Source organism: Mobula hypostoma, chromosome 8, assembly GCF_963921235.1.
Source record: "Mobula hypostoma chromosome 8, sMobHyp1.1, whole genome shotgun sequence".
NCBI lineage: Eukaryota > Metazoa > Chordata > Chondrichthyes > Myliobatiformes > Myliobatidae > Mobula > Mobula hypostoma.
This window is the reverse complement of record NC_086104.1, coordinates 111,671,667-111,693,177: the sequence shown is the minus strand read 5'-3', so window position 1 is coordinate 111,693,177 and position 21,511 is coordinate 111,671,667. Positions and strand designations below refer to the sequence as shown.

The following is a 21,511-nucleotide window of genomic DNA, read 5'->3' as shown; positions in this document are numbered from 1 at the left end:
GGAGTTTGAAGAGATTTTATTTGTCGACTAAAACACTCGAAAGCTTCTACCGTGGAAAACATTCAGACAGGCTGCATCACTGTCTGGTTTGGGGGGTGGGGTGCGGGGGGTGGGGGTAGGGTAGCTGTGCTTGTGCACAGGACCAAAAAAGGCTACAGAAAGTCGTAAAATTAGTCAGCTCCATCTTGGGTACTAGCCTCTATTGTATCCAAGACATCTTCAAGGAGCAGTGTCTCAGAAAGGCAGTGTCCATCATTAAGGACTCCCATCATCCAGAGCATACTCTCTTTTTATTGTTACCATCAGGAAGGCGGTACAGAAGCCTGAAGGCACACGCATAGTGATTCAAGAACAGCTTCTTCCCCTCTGCCATCTGGTTCCTAAATGGACATTGAACCCATGAACACTACCTGACTTTTTAATATTATTTCTGTTTTTGCACAATTATAATATGGTTATATGGTTAATTTAACTATTTAATATACATACATACATATACATACTATAATTTTTTTTTCTATATGATCATGTATCGCATTGTACTGCTGTCACAAAGTTAACAAATTTCATGACATATGCCGGTGATATTAAACCTGATTCTGAATCGGATTCTGAAACAGAGATGAGGAAGAATTTCTTTAGCCAGAGATTGGAGAATCTGTTGCATTCTTTGCAACAGAAGGCTATGCAAGTCAAGTCATTGGATACATTTAAGGCAGAGGTTCATAAATTCTTGATTAGTCAGGGCTTCAGAGGGTACGGGGAGAAGGCAGGAGAATGGGGTTGAGAGGGATCATAAATCAACCATGGTGGAGCAGACTTGATGGGCTGAATGGCCTAACTTAGCTCCGTGATCTAAGCAAGGTAACAATTGATCAGCCAGAATCTTAGTCATTGATGGCCTCTGATTCGAAGCTGGTATGTATGCCAAACGTGCGAGGGAATAATGCACATTGACCATTTACTAAATTAGACAGCGAGAGTGTTTAAAGACATCTTCAGTCTCTCACTGCTGCAGTCAGAGGTTTCCAACGGCTTCAAAAGGGTGACCACTGCCCAAGAAGAGCAGGGTGATCTGTTTCAACAACTCATCCAGTGGCGCTCATATCTACTGTGATGAAGTGCTTTGAGAGTTTGGTCATGGCCAGAATCAATTCCTGCCTAAGCAAGGACCTGGACCCACTGCAATTTGCCCATCACCACAGTAGGTCTATATCAGATGCTCTCTCACTGGCTTTCCATTTATCCTTGGATCACCTGGACAACAGTAATACTTATGTCAGGCCGCTGTTTATTAACTGCAGCTCAGCATTCAACACAATCATACTCTCAGTTCTAACCAACAAGCTCCAAAACATGGGCCTTTGTACCTCCCTCTGCAACTCGATTCTTGACTTCCTCATGATGAAACCACAACTTGTGTGGATCAGAATTAACAAATTTGTAGAGAGATTGCAGACTGCTGCAAGAAACATAAGGCTGCTATATTAAGTGACTTTAACTTTCCATATATTGATTAGAACTCCCATTCTGTAAAAGGTCCAAAAAGGATAGAGTTAATCAAATGTATTCAGGAAAGTTTCCTTAATCAGTACGTAGAAGTCCCAACGAGAGAGTGTGTGATACTTGACCTGCGTTTAGTGAATGTGACAGGGCAGGTGACAGAAGTTTGTGTAGGGGAACACTTTGCATCTAGTGATCACAATGCCATTAGTTTCAAAGTAAATATGGAAAAAATAGGTCTAGTCCACAGGGTGAAATTCTAAATTGGAGATAATTTTGATGATATCAGAAAGGATCTGGCAATTTTGGATAGGGACAGGCCGTTTTCTGGCAAAGGTGTACTTGGTAAGTGGGAGACCTTCAAAAGTGAAATTTGGAGAGTACAAAGCTTGATTTTGCCATTCAGAATAAAAGTTAAAGATAACAGATTTAGGGATCCTTAGTGAAGCCCCGGTTAAGAAGGAAATAGAGGTGCATAGCAGGTATATGCAGGTAGGAACGAATGATGTTCTTATGGAGTGTAAGAAATACAAGAGAACACCTAAGAAAGAGATCAGGAGGTCTGAATGAAGGCATAAGCTTGCCCTAGCAGACAAGGTGAAGGAGAATCATAAAGGATTTGACAGGTTGTTTATACTAAAGGATCACAAGGGATAAAATTGATCCTCTGGAAGATCAGAATGGTAATCTGTGTGGAGCCAAAAGAGATGGGGGAGATCTTAAATGCAATTTTTGCATCTGTATTTACTCTGGGGATGGATACAGAGTCTATAGAGGTGAGGCAAAGTTAACACAGACTTCATGGACCCTGTACAGATTACAGAGAAGGAGGTGTTTGCTGTCCTGAGGCAAATCAGGGTGGATAAATCCCCAGGGCCTGACAAGGTGTTCACTCAGACCCTGTGTGAGGGAAGTGCAGAAGTTGCAGGGGCTCTAGCAGAGATAGTTAAATCATCCTGAGTAACAGGTGAGGTACCAGCAGATTAGAAGATCACCAATGTTGGTCCGCTGTTTAAAAAAGGCTCTAAAAATAAACCAGGAAATTATAGGCTTATGAGTTTGACATCAGAAGTGGTAAAATTATTTGAAAAACGCAAACACGAGGAATTCTGCAGATGCTGGAAATTCAAGCAATACACATCAAAGTTGCTGGTGAATGCAGCAGGCCAGGCAGCATCTTTAGGAAGAGGTACAGTCGACGTTTCAGGCCAAGACCCTTCGTCAGGACTAACTGAAGGAAAAGCTAGTAAGAGATTTGAAAGTGGGAGGGGGAGGGGGAGATCCAAAATGATAGGAGAAGACAGGAGGGGGAGGGATGGAGCCAAGAGCTGGACAGGTGATTGGCAAAAGGAGTATGAGAGGTTCATGGGACAGGAGGCCCAGGGAGAGGAAAGGCGGGGGGGGAACCCAGAGGATGGGCAAGGGGTATAGTCAGAGGGATAAAGGGAGAAAAAGGAGAGAGAGAGAGAGAGAGAGAGAGAAAGATTTATTTATTTATTTATTTATATACACATTCTTTCTCTCTCTCTCTCCTTTTTCTCCCTCTGTCCCTCTGACCATACCCCTTGCCCATCCTCTGGGTTTTTTTCCCCCACTCCCCCTTTTCTTCTCCCTGGGCCTCCTGTCCCATGATCCTCTCATATCCCTTTTGCCAATCATCTGTCCAGCTCTTGGCTCCATCCCTCCCCCTCCTGTCTTCTCCTATCATCTTGGATCTCCCCCTCCTCCTCCCACTTGCAAATCTCTTACTAGCTTTTCCTTCAGTTAGTCCTAACGAAGGGTCTTGGCCCGAAACGTCGACTGTACCTCTTCCCAGAGATGCTGCCTGGCCTGCTGCGTTCACCAGCAACTTTGATGTGTGTTGGTAAAATTAATTGGCAGGTATTCTGAGGAACCGGAGATATGAGTATTTGGATAGACATGGACAGACTAAAGATTGTCAGCATGGCCTTGTGCATGGTAGATCATGTCTGACCAATCCTATAGAGTTTTTCCAGGAACTTACCGGGGAAGCTGATGAAGGCAAGGACTTTACTAAGGTATTTGACAAGGTTCCACATGGGAGGTTGGTCAAGAAGGCTCAGTAACTCGGTATTCAAGATGAGGTAGTAAATTGGATTGGACATTGGCTTTGTGGGAGAAGCCAGAGAGTGGTAGTAGATGGTTGCCTCTCTGACTGGAGGCCTATGACAAGTGGAGTGCCACAGGGATCGGTGCTGGGTCTGTTGTTGTTTGTCATCTATATCAACAATCTAGATGATAATGTGGTTAACTGGATCAGCAAGTTTTTGGATGACACCAAGATTACGATATAGTGTAGGAGAAGATTGGCAGAGCTCGCTGCAGGATCTGGACCAATGGGCTGAAAATGGAAGATGGAATTTAATACAGACAAGTTTGAGGTGTTGTACTTCAGTAGGATCAACCAGCGTAGGTCTTACACAGTGAATGGTAGGGCACTGAGCAGTGTGGCAGAACAGGAGGATCTGGGAAAACAGGTACAAAATTCATTGAAAGTGGTATCGCAGGCTGATAGGGTCGTAAAGAAAGCTTTTGGCACATTGGCCTTTATAAATCAAAGCACTGAGTAAAGGAGATGGGATGTTATATTGAAGTTGTTTAAGACATTGGTGAGGCCTAATTTGGAGTATTGTGTGCAGTTTTGGTCACCAACCTACAGGAAAGATGTAAATAAGGTTGAAAGAAAACAGAGAGAATTTACAAAAATTGTTGCTGGGACTGGAAGACCTGAGTTATAAGGAAAGATTAGGACTTTTATTCATTGGAACATAGAAGATTAAGAGGAGATTTGATAGAGGTGTACAAAATTATGAGGGGTATAGATAGGGCAAATGGAAGCAGGCTTTTTCCACTGAGACTGGGTGGAGCTACAACTAGAGGTCATGGGTTAAGTGTGAATGGTGAAAAGTTTAGGGGGAACATGAGGATAAACTTCTTCACTCAGAGGGTTGTGAGCATGTAGAGCAAGCTGCCAGTAGAAGTAGTGCACATGAGCTCAATTTCAACCATTAAGACAAATTTAGATAGGTACATGGATGGTAGGGGTATGGAGGGCTGTGGTCCAGGTGCAGGTAGATGGGAGTAGGCAGTTTTAAGTGGTTCAGCATGGGTCAATGGGCCTGTTTCTGTGCTGTACTGTTCGAAGACATTATGACTCTAACATCTTCTCCTCACTGGCAATCAGCACTGTACTTCTCAAGGGTGCGTCTTAACCCACTGCTGTGCTTTCTCCACACTCACACTTGTGTGTCTAGGTACAGCTCCAATGCCATCTATAACTTTGCTGATGACACAACTACTGCTGGAGGAATTTCCGATGGAATGAGGTAGATCAGCTGGTTGAGTGGTGTAGCAACAACAATTTTGCACTCGGCATCACTAAGACCAAGGAACTGATGATAGGCTTTAGCAAGGGAAACCGAGGGAACACACACCAGCCCTCATCAAGGAACTAGAAATGGAAAGAGTGAGCAGTTCCTTGGTGTCAACATCTCGAAGATCTATCCTGGGACCAACATATTGATGCAATTATAAAGAAGGCACAACAGTGGCTCTATTTCATTAGTAGTTTGAGGAGAATTGGTGCAGTATGTCTCCAAAGACACTGATGTACCGTGGACAGCATTCTGACTGATTGCATCACAGTCTGGTATGGAGGCTCCACTGCATGGGATCAGAAAAAGTGGCAGGAAGTTGTAAACTCTACCAGCTCCATCATGGCCTCCCTGGCCTCCAGACACTCTCAAAAAGGAATCCCATCACCCAGGACTTGCCCCTTCTCAGTGCTACCATCAAGGAGAGGGTACAGGAGCCGGAAGACGCATTCAGTTTAATTTATATACATCCTTTCTACTGTAATTTATAGTTTTTAAAAATTATGTATTGCAATGTAAAACAACAGTCCTGAAATATTAAACCTGATTCTGATTCCACTGAGTTTGTCAAAGCTCTTCTGAGGAACACAAAGGATAAACTAAGAAATTGCAAGAGTGATAAGGGAACTCTGTCATGGTTTTTGGTCTTTCCTTGGGCTATGAGTCGCAGTTTATGTATATCACCGATGGATGTCACACTCAGTGGCCACTTTATTAGATTCCCCTGTACACCTACTCATTAATACAAAAACCTTTCCTCCCCGGCCCATCACGTCCTCCAGGTCCCCTCCTTCTTCCCTTTCTCCTACGGTTCACTCTTCTTTCATATCAGATTCCTTCTCTAATCACCTGGCTTTACCTATCCCCTTCTAGCTACCCCTCTTCTCCTCCCATCACCTTTTTATTCTGCTCTTTTCCCCCTTCCTTTCCAGTTCTGATGAAGGGTCTCAGCCCAAAATGCCAACTGTTTATTCATTTCCATAGATCCTACTTGATCTGCTTTGTATGCGTATCTAATCAGCCAATCGTGTGGTAGCAACTCAATCCATAAAAGCATGCAGACATGGTCAAGAGGTTCAGTTGTTGTTCACACCAAATATCAGGGAGTATATGTGATTTTAGTGACCTTGACCATGGAATGAATGTTGGTGCCAGACAGGGTGGTTTGAGTATCTCAGAAACTGCTGATCTGGGATTTTCATGCACAACAATCTCTAGAGCACAAAAATAAAACAACAACAAAAAAAGAAACTTCCAGTGAGCTGCAGTTCTGTGGGCAAAAGCACCTTATTAATGAGAGAGGTCAGAGGAGAATGGATAGACTGGTTCAAGCTGACAGGAAGGCAAGAGAAACTCAAATAACCATGTGTTACAACAGTGGTGTGCAGAAGAGCATCTCTGAACACACAACTTGTGAAACCCTGAAGTGGATGGGCTGCAGCAGCAGAAGGCCACGAACAAATACTCAGTGACCACTTTATTGGGTACAGGAAGTAACTGATAAAGTAGCCACTGAGCGTATTTGTCTATTATTCCTGTCACATCTCTGTAAATGATTTATCCAATCACATCTATCTCCATGCATCCAATGTCTTATATTTCTGAAAGTCTGCCCCTTCTGGAGTGAATGTAAGCCAGTGTTCTGATCTAATGGCCTACACTCTGCTTCCCTCATCACTGGATTGCAACTAATTGGTGAGAGAATCATTGTGGTCCACGAACTGAAATTCCTCTATGCAAATGATTTCACCTGGGCTGTTTAGGTTTGCCTCTTGTTCAGTGTAGGTATTGACCAGTTTGGACTGTTTTATCAGCAGAGGGTAGAGCTTGGAGGGAATCATTAAATCCCATGGATGCCAATTTCCCATGATGTAATTTCAAGGCAAATATTTTTATGAAATTAGCTAAATTAACAGTGTTGCCATTACTGGCTTCACGGTGTAATCTCATTACTGGCAGGAAACGTGGTGACATCATGCTGAAAGAGAAAGCAGGAACAATAACCTGTAATGAGAGGCCATTTGAAAAAAAAACCCTTTGAAAGTTGTTTTTAACAATGCAGATGAAGTGATAAAAATTGAATTCACGTGCCAAAATGCTTAGGAAACGTTTGTACAGGAGTTTTTTTTAAGTGAGGAGCTTCCCTGAAATGTTTTTAGCTTTGAGTCATAGCATAGTGGTTAGTATAACACTTCACTGTGTGAGCAGTCTGGCCTCAGTTCCCACCACTGTCGGAAAGCAGTTTGTAGGTTCTCCCAATGAGCATGTGTGTTTCCTCCAGATGCTCTGGTTTCCTCCAAGTGTTCTGGTTTCCTCCGGGTGCTCTGGTTTCCTCCGAGTGCTCTGGTTTCCTCCAGGTGCTCTGATTAATGGGTCTGACCTTCTGGGGCCTTCGGGGAGTGCCACTGTGGACGACCTGATCCCTCAAATGAGACATCGTGGGAGACCGTAACTCGAGATAGCAGGCTGTGTGTTTGCTAATTGCTGGCTGCTGTCAGATGAAGGCCTCTGTACTTGAGTGATCTCTCTTTCTCTATGGAGGATGAGAGCTGGTTGGTCCCCGAGTCAGGGGGTGGGGTGGTGGCTTGGAGAAACAATGCAGAAGATTGTAACATTAGAACAGCGAGTGGCTAGTTTCCACTCTTGGTGTTGCAGGAGAGTGACCTCTCTCTCCCTCACTGATGAGACATCCAGCACTCACCAGGACTCATCAATAACGGGTTTGACCTTTGGGCCTCGACCCCAGGACTTACCAATAATGGGTTTGACCTTTGGGCCTAGACCCAAGGGCTCAACAATAATGGGTTTGACCTTTGGGCCTAGACCCAAGGGCTCAACAATAATGGGTTTGACCTTTGGGCCTAGACCCAAGGGCTCAACAATAATGGTTTGACCTTTGGGCCTTGATTTCTAGATTCACATGGACCTCTGACCAGAGGTTTGGATGTGGCAGCTTTTGGCTTGTGAGGAACCTTCCAGTAAAGACAGAGGTGCATGCTAGATGGTTGTAGGTGCCGAAGAGAAGCAGGTAATTCTTTTAGGTCTGGATGCAAAAATAAGAAAAAGATTAATAGCGTCCAAGTGAATAATGATATGTACAAATTATACATACCCAGGTGGCACAGTAGCCTAGTGGTTTGTGCATTCGCTTTCCAGCACCAGCAGTAAGATCAGGGTTCGATTCCCACCACTGTCAGTGAGGAGTCTGGACATTCTCCCTGTTCCTGTGTGGCTTTCCTCGGGATTGTCCGGTTTCCTCCCACAGTCTAAAGATGTACCTCTAGAGTTAGTGAGTTTTGGGCATGGTATGTAGGCTCTAAAGTGTGGGCTACCTTGCACAACACTCACTGATTTGACTTGAGGCAAATGACGTATGTTGTGATGTATATGTGACAAATAAAGCTAGTCTTTATCTCGTTTTCTTTAGATTACTGCACTTTAATACCAGGGTATGCAGCACAAGTGGGATGGAGGGTTGAGAGACGCCGGGGTAATCAGCCACACAGACTTTGCCGTTTTCTCCATATTTGTAGAAGAACCAAGGCTCGCAAGCATTGCATAACAGAGTGAGCTCAGATTGCAACACTTCAACGTTCAAAGTGCTGTACCAAGCCACCACTGCCACCAGGATCCACAAGTATGCCACTTTCAACTTCAAACACTCAGTAAACAATGCGCACTGGGTACAGGGCTAGTCGTCTAGTGGTGAACTGAGTTCTAACATTTGAGTGACTCATGCTATTTTCCAAGAAAAATCTGTTCACAACCAGCAAAAGTGAATGTGCGCAGGAGGGACATGAGGGGAGGGTGGGAGTGAACACCACCTGCGAAGAAGCTGGTGATGAAGTGACCCTTGGCATATTTGGCCTCATAAAAAGCAGGAGAGGTTGCAGAGCAGTGCTACAACAACAACCTCTCACTCAATGTCAGCAAGACCCAGGAGGAGGGAACTGGAAGCCCATGTGCTAGTCCTTGTTGCGGATCAGACATGGAGAGGGTCTGCAGCTTTATATTTCTTAGTGTCATCATTTCAGAGAACCTGCCCTGGCTCCAGCACGTAACCGCCATTACAAATAAGGCATGGCAGCACCTCTACTTGCTTAGAAGTTTGCCAAGATTGTCATGTCAAACTTTGACAGATTCGAATGATGTGTAGTGGAGAATATATTGACTGGCTGTATCTCAGCCTGGTATAAAAACACCAATGCCCTTGAATGGAAAATTCTGCAAAAAGTAGTGGATCTGGCCCAGTCTATTATGGGCAAAGCTCTCCTTACCATTGAGCACATCTACACGGAGCGCTGTCGCAGGAAAGCAGCTTCCATCGTCAAGGAGCCCCACCACTCAGGCCATGCTCTCTTCTTGCGGCTGCCATTAGGAAGAAGATAGAGGAGCCTCAGGATCCACATCACCAGGCTCAAGAACAATTACTATCCTTCAACCATCAGGCTCCCACAGCCTACATACTCACTTTCAAGGGCTCTTCATCTCATGTTTTTGATATTTAATGCTTATTTATTTCTTTTTGCACTTGCGCAGTTCATTATATTTTTTTGCACAATGGAAGAATCATCTTCCATTGATTCTCTGGTACTTCCTGCACTTACTGTGATTACCTACAGGAAAATATATCTTGGGGTTATATATGGTGACATATATGTACATTGATAATAAATTTACTTAGAACTTTGAAGCAATATGCAAGAGTTTGCAGCCCATGGTAGCAAGTCACCCTATTTCCTGAGGCATTCATGATCCCATAACAAACCTGGTGGTACACCAAGAATCCACATGCGTACTTTGGGAATCCATTGCTCTTATGATTCCAGATTCTGTGAGTTCAAGTCCACTTTAGATCTTGTTTTTGAAGTTTAGTTTTATTTGTCACATGTGCATTGAAACATAGAGTAAAATGTGTTGTTTGCATCAAATCAGCAAGAACTGTCCTGGTCAGCTTCCAAGTGTCAGCACGCATCTGGTGCCAACCTGGCATGCACACAACTCACTAAACCGAACCCGTATGTCTTTGAAATGTAGGGCACCTGGAGGAAGCCCACACGGTCATGGGGAAAACATACAAACTCCTTACAGGCAGCAGTGAGAATTAAGTGCTGATCTTATGGCTTTTGCTGTAAAGCATTGCACTCACCGCTATGTTACACTCAGAGATATCAGAGATCGCAAAAATAATGAACTATCCTGTTGGTAAATTGACAAATGATATAAAAGTATTTGCACTGTGGGTCACAACTTCACCAATGACCATCTTTACAAATGACTTAGAATCTGGGATAGAAACCCATATGTCCAGGTTAGCTGACAACGCAATGATTAACAGTATTATAAGCAGCACAGGTGTGAGAATTATGTCAGAAAGGTGTATTAGATTCAGCAAATAGGCAAAACTCTATAAAATAAGCTCCAATTAAGTAACTATCAGAACGTACATCTTGGATCAATGAAGGATAGAACAGAGAAATTCCAAGGATACACATTATATCAAAAGGACAGGTAGGTAGGCAGAGGGAGTGTGGGGGAGGGGTTCTGTTGGTAAAAAATGAAATCAAATCATTAGAAAAATAATCGTGCCGTCTTTCTTTTCTTTCTTGGTTTCCTGGAGCAGACGAATCTCGGAGACGTATACGTTTATAAAAATAAACCTTTGAATCTTTGAAGGGGTGACATAGGAACAGAAGGTGCAGAATCATTGTGGGTCAAGCTGAGAAACTGCAAGAAAAAAGAAAATAAAAATGGAAAAAGACCCTGGTGTGAGTTATATACAGACTCCCAAAGAGTAGTAAGGATGTAGTCTACAAGTTCCAATGGTAGATAGAAACTGCATGCCAAAACATCAACGTTACAAGAGCCATGGGGGATTTCAATATGCAGGTAAATTCGGAAAATTAGGTTGGTGCTGGATCCTAAGAGGGGGAACTTGTAGAATGCCTATGAAATGGCTTTTTAGCAACCTGTTGAGCCCACTAGGCGATCAGCTATTCTGGGTAGTTGTGCAATGAACCGGAATTGACTAGACAAATTAATCTAGAGAAACCCTTGGGAAGTTGGGATAGAATTCACACTGTAGGAGGAAAAGCTGAAGTCAGATATATCAGCACTACAGTGGAATAAAGGGAATTACAGAGGCATGAGAGAGGAGCTGGCCAGAATTGATTGGAAGGGAACAATAGCAGGGATGATACTGGAGCCGCTGGAGTTCCTGGGGGCGATTCAGAAAGTGCAGAATAGATATATCCCAAAGAAGATGAAATATTCTAAAGGCAGGGCAATGTAACCGTGGCTGACAAGAGAAGTCAAAGTCAACATAAAAGCCAAACAGAGGGCATATAATAGAGCAAAATTTAATGGAAAGTTAGAGGATTGGAACGCATTTATAAACCAACAGAAGGTGACTTAAAAAGTCATTAAGGAAAAGATGGAATATGAAAGTAGGCTAGCTAATAATATTAAAGAGGATACCAAAGGATTCTTCAGATATATATATAGTGTAAAGAGAGGTGAGAGTAGATATCAGACCGCTGGAAAAAGATGCTAGAGAGGTAGTAATGGAAATAAGGAAATGGTAGACAAACTGAACAAAAATTCTGCATCAGTCTTCACTGTGAAAGGCACTACTAGTATGCCAAAAGTTCGAGAGTGTCAGGGGTCAGAAGTGTGTGAAGTTGCCATTACTAGAGAGAGGGTGCTTGGGGAACTGAAAGGTCTGAAGGTAGATCAGTCACCTGGACCAGATGGTGTACACTCCAGGGTTCTGAAAGAGGCTGAAGATGTTGTGGAAGCATTAGTAATGATCTTTGAAGAAACAGTGGATTCTGGCAATATTCTGAAAGACAGGAAAATTGCAAATGTCACTAAACCCTTCAAGAAGGGAGAGAGGCAGAAGAAAGGAAATTATAGGCCGGGTAGCCTGACCTCAGTGTTTGGGAAGATGTTGGAATCGATCATTAAGGATGTGGCTTCGGGGTGCTTGGAGGTACTTGATAAAATAGGCTGTAGTCAGCATGGTTTCCTCAAGGGAAATTCTTGCCTAACAAATCTGTTGGAATTTAAGCAGCAAAGACAAAAGAGAAACAGTGGATGCAGTGATCTTGGATTTTCAAAGGCCTTTGACATGGTGACACACATGAGGCTGCTTTATAAGAACCCATCATATTACAGGAAAGATGCTAGCATGAATAGAACATTGTCAGGAGGCAGCGAGTGGGAATAAAGGGAGCCTTTTCTGGTTGGCTGTTGGTGGGGTTTGTGTTGCGATTGCTTATTTTTACCTTTTATGTCAAAATTTGGATGAAGGAATTGATGGATTTGTGGCCAAGTTTGTGGATGATAGAAAGATAGGTGGAGGGATAGGTAGTGTTTTGGAGGCAGAGAGGCTTAAAAAGATTAGCAGAATGGGCAAACTGGCAGATGGAATACAGTGTTGAGACATGTATGGTCATGCTCTTTGGTAAAAGAAATAAAAGCATAGATTATTTTCTAAATGGAAAGAAAATTCAAAAATCTAAGATGCAAGGGGACTTGCGAGTCCTTGTGCAGGATTTCCAAAAGGTTAATTTGCAGGTTGAGTTAATGGCGTGGAAGGTAAATGCAATGTTAGCATTCATTTCGAGAGGTCTAGAATATAAAAGCAAAGATGTAATAGTAAACACCTGTGAGGCCCCATTTGATGCATCATGAACAGTTCTGGGCCCCCTGGAGTGGGTACACAAAAATCATTCTGGGATTGAAAGGTCATATGAGAAGTGTTTGATGATTCTGGCCCTATACTCACTGGAATTCAGAAGAATGAGGGGGATCTCATTGAAGCCTATCAAATGTTGGAAGGCCTCAATAGAGTAGATGTGGAGAGAATGTGTCCAATGGTAGAGGAGTCTAAGACCAGAGGACACAGCCTCAGAATAAAGGGACGGTATCCATCTAGAACAGAGATGAGGAGGAATTCCTTCAGCCAGAATCTGCTGAATTTGTTGCCACAGGCAGCTGTGGAGGCCAATCATTGGGTATATTAATGGCAGAATTTGATAGATTCTTGATTGGGCAGGGCATGAAGGGAAGGCAGGAGACTAGGCTGAGAGAGAAATGGATCAGTCATGATGAAATGGCAGAGAAGCCTCAGTGCACCAAATGGACTTATTCTGCTCCTTTATCTTATGATCTGATAGTCTCATTGATGAAACCCATGGACTCTCAAAGCTACCCGGAGTATACCTCTTCCCACCCTGTTACTTGTAAAAATGTCATCCCCTCTTCTCAGTTCCTCCATCTCCGCCGCATCTGCTCTCAGGATGAGGTTTTTCATTCTAGAATGAAGGAGATGTCCTCCTTTTTCAAAGAAAGGAGCTTCCCTTCCTCCACCATCAACGCTACACTCAGCTGCATCTCTTCCATTTCACGCATGTCTGCTCTTACCCTATCCTCCTGCTACTCTATCAAGGATAGGGTTCCTCTTGTCCTCAGCTCCCACCTCAGCAGCCTCTGTGCCCAGCACATAATTCTCTAGAACTTCTGCCAAAGGGATATCACCACCAAGCACAGCTTTCCCCCCACTCACGTTCTACTTTCCGCAGGGATCGCTCCCTACTTGACTCCCTTGTCCATTCATCCCTTCCCACTGATCTCCCTCCTGGCACTTATCCTTGCAAGCAGAACAAGTACTGCACTTGCCCTTACACCTCCTCCCTCACTACCATTCAGGGCCCCAAACTGTCCTTCCAGCTGAGGCCACACTTCACCTGTGAGTCTGTTGGTGTCATATACTGCGTTCAGTGCTCCTGGTGTGGCCTCCTGTATATCGGTGAGACCCGACGTAGATTGGGAGACTGCTTCACCGAACACCTTCTCTCCATCCACCAGAAGAGGTGGTGGCTGCCCATTTTGATGCTACTTCCCATTCCCATGGTCTCCTCTACTGCGGCACTGAGGCTGCACTCAGGTTGGAGAAACAACACCTCATATTCTGAGTGAGTAGCCTCCAACCTGATGGCCTCAACATCGATTTCTCAAACTCCTGGTAATCCTCCCCCACTTCGCCATTCCCCATCCCCTTTTCACTCTCTCACCTGATCTCCTTTCCCACCTATCACCTCCCTGTGGTGCTCCTCCCATTTCTCTTTCTTCCACGGTCTTCTGTTCTCTCCTATCAGATTCCCCCTTCTCTAGCACTGTATCTCTTTCACTAGTCAACTTCCCAGCTCTTTACTTCATCCACCACCCCCACAAGTTTCACCTATTGCCTGGTGTTTCTCTCTCCCCTTCCTCCACCTTTCAAATCTACTCCTCAGCTTTTTTCTCCAGTCCTTTCAGCCCAAAACATCTACTGTACTTTTTTCCATGGATGTGGCCTGGCCCGCCGAGTTCCTCCAGCATTTTGTGTGTGTTGCTCGGATTTTCAGCATCTGCAGATTTTCTCTTGTTTGTGAAATCAAGTTTTATGTTGCAGAGAAATGGGGAAGTTCAGAAAGAGCAAATGGGAACAAATTAGATGGTGATCCAAGATTTCAAAATAACTTGTATTATTAAAATGCCTTATACAGAAAGAAGAAAGAAGCAAATAGAGTGCTGGATTTTATATGGTAAGAACTGTAGTGAGTGGGGATGGAACTCCCCACAGCAGTGCAGGGCCTTGGACAGAAGACCCTTGGAGCACCATGAGCAGTGCTGGTTACTGTTCCGGAGAAATCTTTGGCTTGGAGGGAGTTCAAAGTAGATTAAGCAGGGCTAGACTACTAGAGTTAAATAACAAGGAGAGATTACTCAGACTGGACTATATTCTGGTATTTAGAAGGTTCATGGGTCATTCACTGGCATTTTCAAGATATGAAAGGAAATTGATATTTGATACCAAACATATGGAGATCAAAGATATGGAGACTAGTTCCTCCTATGGTTGGTGAGTCCAGAACCGGTTGCACAATCTAAAAATTAGAGCTAGATCATTCAAGAATGAAGTTAAAAGTTCAAAGTTTGATCTAAAGTTCAAAGTAAATTTTTGACAAAATACATATGCGCCACCACATAGAACCCTGAGATTCATTTTCTTGCTGGCTTTCACAGTAGGTACAAAGAAACACAATAAAATCAGTGAAAAACTATACAAAAATGAAGATGGACAAACAACCAATGTTTAAAAGGAGACTAACCATGCAAATACAAATAAACAAATACTAATATTACAGAAATAATAGGTAACAAATAATATTGAGAGCCTTTGGACGTGAGTCCATAGCTTGTAGAATCAGTTCAGTGTTGAGGGTGAGCTGATCCAGCAGCTTAAATGGCTCCTGAATCTGGTGGTATGGGACCAAAGGCTCCAGTACCTCTGGCCTAATGGCAGCATTAAGAAGAAATCAGGATCTGGATGGTGGGCATCCTTAATCACAGATGCTGCTTTCCTGTAGCAATGCTCCGTGTAAATGTGCTCAGTGGTGGGGAAGGCTTTGCCCGTGATGGACTGGGCCGTATCCACCACCTACTTTTGGTCTAAGTAAGAAAAACATCTACATGCCATGAGTAACGGAAATACAGAGATCTCTTTTGCTAATTGTAACTGATGACAGGCTATTTGTTTACACCTGATATTGACAGGTTTTTAACAATTAGTTGTATCAAGGGAGCACAATGGAAGGAAGTAAAGTTTGAGTTTTGAGATGCAGTCCAATCAATCCTTTTCTAACGTTGCAATGTTTCCTATGGCCTTTCAAGAGGGTTTTCTTCCAGATGAGCCAAGTCTCCCTGTGTTCTCTCAGGTGCAAATCTGAGGTTGTATGGCAAAGTCAGAGGAGTTCACCTTGGAGTTCCTGTCAGAGTTTATCCCTCAGCCACCACAGAGTCCTGTTCATTGTAGATAGCAGGTAGAGTGATGCTATTACAGCTCGGGGCATTCCAGAGTTCAGAGTTCAACTCCAGTGCCGTTCTGTGAGGGGTCTCTGTACATCCTCCATGATCACATTGCTGCTTGCTCAGAGGGATTTGGCTGCATGTTCTATGATAATCACATTTCAAAAGTACTGTAAAGTGTTTCAGAGTATTTTGGAATGAAGAGAAAAACAAATTAGTTAATTGTCATAAAGATTGTAGAACTGTAGATTGATGTCAAAAATGCATTTGGGTTATGAATATTTGTTTGAAACAGAAACCTGTCTTCTTCATGCAAATCTTATATGTGTCCACCAATGGTCTCTGAAATGCCCTGGCAGAGAGTTATAGTATGGCCCATCTAGTCTTTGCCACCTGTACTGTTATTCCACCAATTCCCATTGACCCACACCCAGACCTTGGGCCTCCAAACCCCTCCCATCCATGTTGACATCAACCCTGCATCCACCACTTCCATTGGCAGCTCCTTCCACTCCCTCACTGCCCTCTAAATGAAAAACTTCCCTCCTCACGTTCTCCTTAAACATTTCACTTGTCATCATTAACCTTTGACCTCTAGCTCTAGCCTCACCCAACTTTAGTGGAAAAAAAGCCTGCTTACATTTACCTTTCTATAACCCCTCATAATTCTGTCAAATCTCCCCTCATTCTTAAATGCTCTGGAGAATAAAGTCCTAACCAATTCAACCTTTCCCCATAACTCAGGTCCTCTGGTCCCAGCAACATCCTGCTACAACATCTTGTTGTACAGCTACAGATTGGCAGGTATGATATTGTGGCCATCACTGAGACTTGGCTAAAGGATGCATGTCTCTGGGAGCTGAACGTCCAAGGATACATGGTGTATCGGAAGGATAGGAAGGTAGACAGAGGGGGAGGCATGGCTTTATTGGTAAGAAATGATATTAAATCATTAGAAAGAGGTGATATAGGATTGGAAGGTGCAGAATCTTTAGGGGTTGAGCTAAGGAATAGCAGGGGTAAAAAGACCCTGATGGCAGTTATTTATAGGCCTCCAAACAGCTGCAGGGAAGTGGACTACAAATTACAACTGGAAATAGAAAAGGCTTGTCAGAAGGGCAGTGTTATGATAATTGTGGGGGATTTTAACATGCGAGTAGATTGGAAAAATCAGGTCGGCACTGGATCTCAAGAGAGAGAATTTGTAGAATGTCTGCGAGATGGCTTTTTAGAACAGCTTGTTGTTGAGCCCACTAGGGGATCGGCTGTACTGGATTAGGTATTGTGTAATGAACCGGAGGTGATTGAAGAGATTGAGGTGAAGGAACCCTTAGGAGGCAGTGATCATAACATGATTGAGTTCACTGTGAAATTAGAAAAAGAGAAGCCGAAATCTGATGTGTCGGTGTTTCAGTGGAGTAAAGGAAATTACAGTGGCATGAGAGAGGAACTGGCCAAAGTTGACTGGAAAGAGACACTGGCGGGAAAGATGGCAGAGCAGCAGTGGCTGGAGTTTATGCGAAAAATGAGGAATGTGCAAGACAGGTATATTCCAAAAAAGAAGAAATTTTCGAGTGGAAAAAGGATGCAACTGTGGTTGACAAGAGAAGTCAAAGCCAAAGTTAAAGCAAAGGAGAGGGCATACAAGGAAGCAAAAATTAGTGGGAAGACAGAGGATTGGGAAGTTTTTAAAACCTTACAAAAGGAAACCAAGAAGGTCATTAAGAAAGAAAAGATTAACTATGAAAGGAAACTAGCAAATAATATCAAAGAGGATACTAAAAGCTTTTTCAAGTATATAAAGAGTAAAAGACAGGTGAGAGTAGATATAGGACCAATAGAAAATGATACTGGAGGAGTTGTAATGGGAGATGAGGAGATGGCAGAGGAACTGAACAAGTATTTTGCATCAGTCTTCACTGAGGAAGACAGCAGGATACCGGACACTCAAGGGTGGCAGGGAAGAGAAGTGTGCGCAGTCACAATTACGACAGAGAAAGTACTCAGGAAGCTGAATAGGCTAAAGGTCGATAAATCTCCTGGACCAGATGGAATGCACCCTCGTGTTCTGAAGGAAGTAGCTGTGGAGATTGCAGAGGCATTAGCGATGATCTTTCAAAAGTCGATAGATTCTGGCATGGTTCCGGAGGACTGGAAGATTGCAAGTGTCACTTCACTATTTAAGAAGGGGGCAAGGAAGCAAAAAGGAAATTATAGACCTGTTAGCTTGACGTCGGTGGTTGGGAAGTTGTTGGAGTCGATTGTCAAGGATGAGGTTACAGAGTACCTGGAGGCATATGACAAGATAGGCAGAACTCAGCATGGATTCCTTAAAGGAAAATCCTGACTGACAAACCTATTACAATTTTTTGAGGAAATTACCAGTAGGCTAGACAAGGGAGATGCAGTGGATGTTGTATATTTGGATTTTCAGAAGGCGTTTGACAAGGTGCCACACATGAGGCTACTTAACAAGATAAGAGCCCATGGAATTACGGGAAAGTTACATATGTGGATAGAGCATTGGCTGATTGGCAGGAAACAGAGAGTGGGAATAAAGGGATCCTATTCTGGTTGGCTGCCGGTTACCAGTGGTGTTCCACAGGGATCAGTGTTGGGGCCGCTTCTTTTTACATTGTACATCAACGATCTGGATTATGGAATAGATGGCTTTGTGGCTAACTTTACTGACGATACGAAGATAGGTGGAGGGGCCGGTAGTGCTGAGGAAACGGAGAGTCTGCAGAGAGACTTGGATAGATTGGAAGAATGGGCAGAGAAGTGGCAAATGAAGTACAATGTTGGAAAGTGTATGGTTATGCACTTTGGCAGAAAAAATAAACGGGCAGACTATTATTTAAATGGGGAAAGAATTCAAAGTTCTGAGATGCAATGGGACTTGGGAGTCCTCGTACAGGATTCCCTTAGAGTTAACCTCCAGGTTGAGTCGGTAGTGAAGAAGGCGAATGCAATGTTGGCATTCATTTCGAGAGAAATAGAGTATAGGAGCAGGGATGTGATGTTGAGGCTCTATAAGGTGCTGGTGAGGCCTCACTTGGAGTACTGTGGGCAGTTTTGGTCTCCTTATTTAAGAAAGGATGTACTGACGTTGGAGAGGGTACAGAGAAGATTCACGAGAATGATTCCGGGAATGAGAGGGTTAACATATGAGGAACGCTTGTCCACTCTTGGACTGTATTCCTTGGAGTTTAGAAGAATGAGGGGAGACCTCATAGAAACATTTCGAATGTTAAAAGGCATGGACAGAGTGGATGTGGCAAAGTTGTTTCCCATGATGGGGGAGTCTAGTATGAGAGGGCATGACTTAAGGATTGAAGGGCGTCCTTTCAGAACAGAAATGCGAAGAAATTTTTTTAGTCAGAGGGTGGTGAATCTATGGAATTTGTTGCCACGGGCAGCAGTGGAGGCCAAGTCATTGTGCGTATTTAAGGCAGAGAGTGATAGGTATCTGAGTAGCCAGGGCATCAAAGGTTATGGTGAGAAGGCGGGGCAGTGGGACTAAATAGGATAAAATGGATCAGCTCATGATAAAATGGCGGAGCAGACTTGATGGGCTGAGTGGCCTACTTCTGCTCCTTTGTCTTATGGTCTTATGGTCTAAATGTTCTCTGTACTCTTTCGAGTTTATTGATATCTTTCCTGTCATTAGGTAACCAGAACTGTACACAATATTCCAAATGCCTTTCTTCACCTCAAGAACAACTGTGCTTATGCACTAAATGCCAGCCTTCCAGAGAGATCATGATAATAAAGAAATTAGATATTCTAAAATATCATATTTGGACTTTTAAATAAATGATCTGTCATCAGTTTGGACAACAATATTTTATTTTATTTGGAAAAAAACTATCCCTAAATGAACTTTTCTCTTTCTTAGAACATTTCCAGTTGTATTTTTAACACATTCATTGGGTTTTTAATTACTTATGCGAAACTCATTTTTAATTTGCCCCCATTTGTTGAAAAATAATTCTGCAGTCTGTCCAGGTTAATTTGCTGAAATCAGAATAAAACTTTAAATCAGCACCTAGAGAAAACTGCACTTAAAATCTGAATGAACTTGGAAGTAACCACGGATAAGTGATAACTCATCAACCAACAGCAGATTCAAGAGTTCGGGATCTGCGTGTTCCTGTTGGGGTGAAGGGCAGGGCTGACAGCAGTAGGGAACCCTAAGGTTCACATACAGGATTGTGGGTCACATACGGTCAGCTGTGATCAAATAAATCCCTAAAGGAGTAGAGGATTTGCACAAGTGGACTGAAGAAGGGATCAGAATGGAAAAGGTGGAGCATGACATGGCTTGGCATAGAAGATTAAGGAGAATCCAAAGAGATTTTTTATATATTCATTGAAAAAGAGTAACTAAGAAGATTATAGGGTTCCTCAAAGACCAAAATGGAGCATTGGGAAGAGGATGGCGCTATCAAACAATGCTGCCAAAGGAGTCAACTTTTACTCCTTCTTTTTATTTCAGATCTAGTTCTGTTACTGTTCAACCTTGTAATCTACATTCCAGTGGTGTGATTTTGGGCTGACTGGGCGATCGGGCACTTTGCTGTCTCCGAGAGGGTTGCCAGGAGGCTGCGACCAAAGCTTGCGGCATGGAAGCCAAGAAGCCAGGAGATGGGGCGTGAGCCCATGATTGACTACATTTCTCACTGATCTCACTGATTAAAACACTGAGGAAGATTGAAACATGGAGATGGGCGCCAAGAGTGAGCGACTGTTCTGCGCCGTCTACCAGCCTCTCGCTCACTCGTGGCCGGAGAAGGTGTCTGTGTGTGGAAGTTTCTTGCTCTCTCTTATTCACTGCTCCCGAGGGAAAACCCCTGCATTTGAGTGATCTCTTTCTCCCTCGATGCTGTCGGCAGATGGGGCCGGAGCAAGGTTTAGTCGATGGGGATTGTAGATTTGGACTCTAATTGAGGTTTATGATGTGATCCATTTCTGGTTCTGGTTCTCGTTGCTATTCTTGGGCGATTTTTGAATCAGGGCGGCCTGCAGATAATAAACACTGAGCTGGACTGTACTGAAATATACCTTTTTTGTTTTATAGTCCGTGTTTTCAATTGTTTTTTTTGTTGTCATTTGTGAGATAGTTTTTGCACGTGAGGAGGAGGGAGGGTTATGTTTCTCTTTGAACGGTTGATCCATATTTTTTCTTTGTTTCATGACTGTCTGTGGGGAAGATGAACTTCAGGGTTGTATACTGCATACACACTTTGATAATAAATATTTCTTGAATCTTTGAGTCCTTGTGTGGATCCAGAAGGGAAGGCTAAGATCCCCAATGAATATTTTGCCTCTGCTTTGACTGTGGAGGAAGCCACAAAGACTTTGTGCCTTCGTGTCAGTGCCTTTATGTGTCTATGGCTGCAATTTGAGAGATAAAGCACAGACTGCTTCTCCTCAAGAATATATTAATACCTATATCTTGGTAAGATTTCCTAAGGGGCTTCACAAAGGCATTATAATTGAAAATTAACAATGTCAGATTCAAATGTGACATCATTATTATTAACACATTATTTGGTTTCCAAAAGGAATTTGGAGACAGTGACTAGGGGCTGGAGTTTATGTTGGAGACCAAAGTGAGTGTTAAATTATACCGTTGCAGTTAGCATGATGCTATTACAGCTCAGAGCATTTTGGAGTTTGGAGTCCCAGTGCCACCTGTAAGAAGTTTGTACATTCTCCCCATAAAGCATTTGAGTTTCTTCTGGGTGCTGTGGATT

General features: G+C 43.3%; 1 long non-coding RNA gene across 1 annotated transcript in view; it reads left to right on the top strand.

Moving 5' to 3' along the window:
* Positions 1-20,335, top strand: part of LOC134350848 (uncharacterized) — a 265,808-nt gene extending 245,473 nt beyond the window's left edge. The window contains exon 3 of the long non-coding RNA XR_010019000.1: positions 20,251-20,335. This is a non-coding gene — a long non-coding RNA (uncharacterized LOC134350848). The remainder of the gene's footprint in view (positions 1-20,250) is intronic.
* Positions 20,336-21,511: the final 1,176 nt, after the last annotated feature.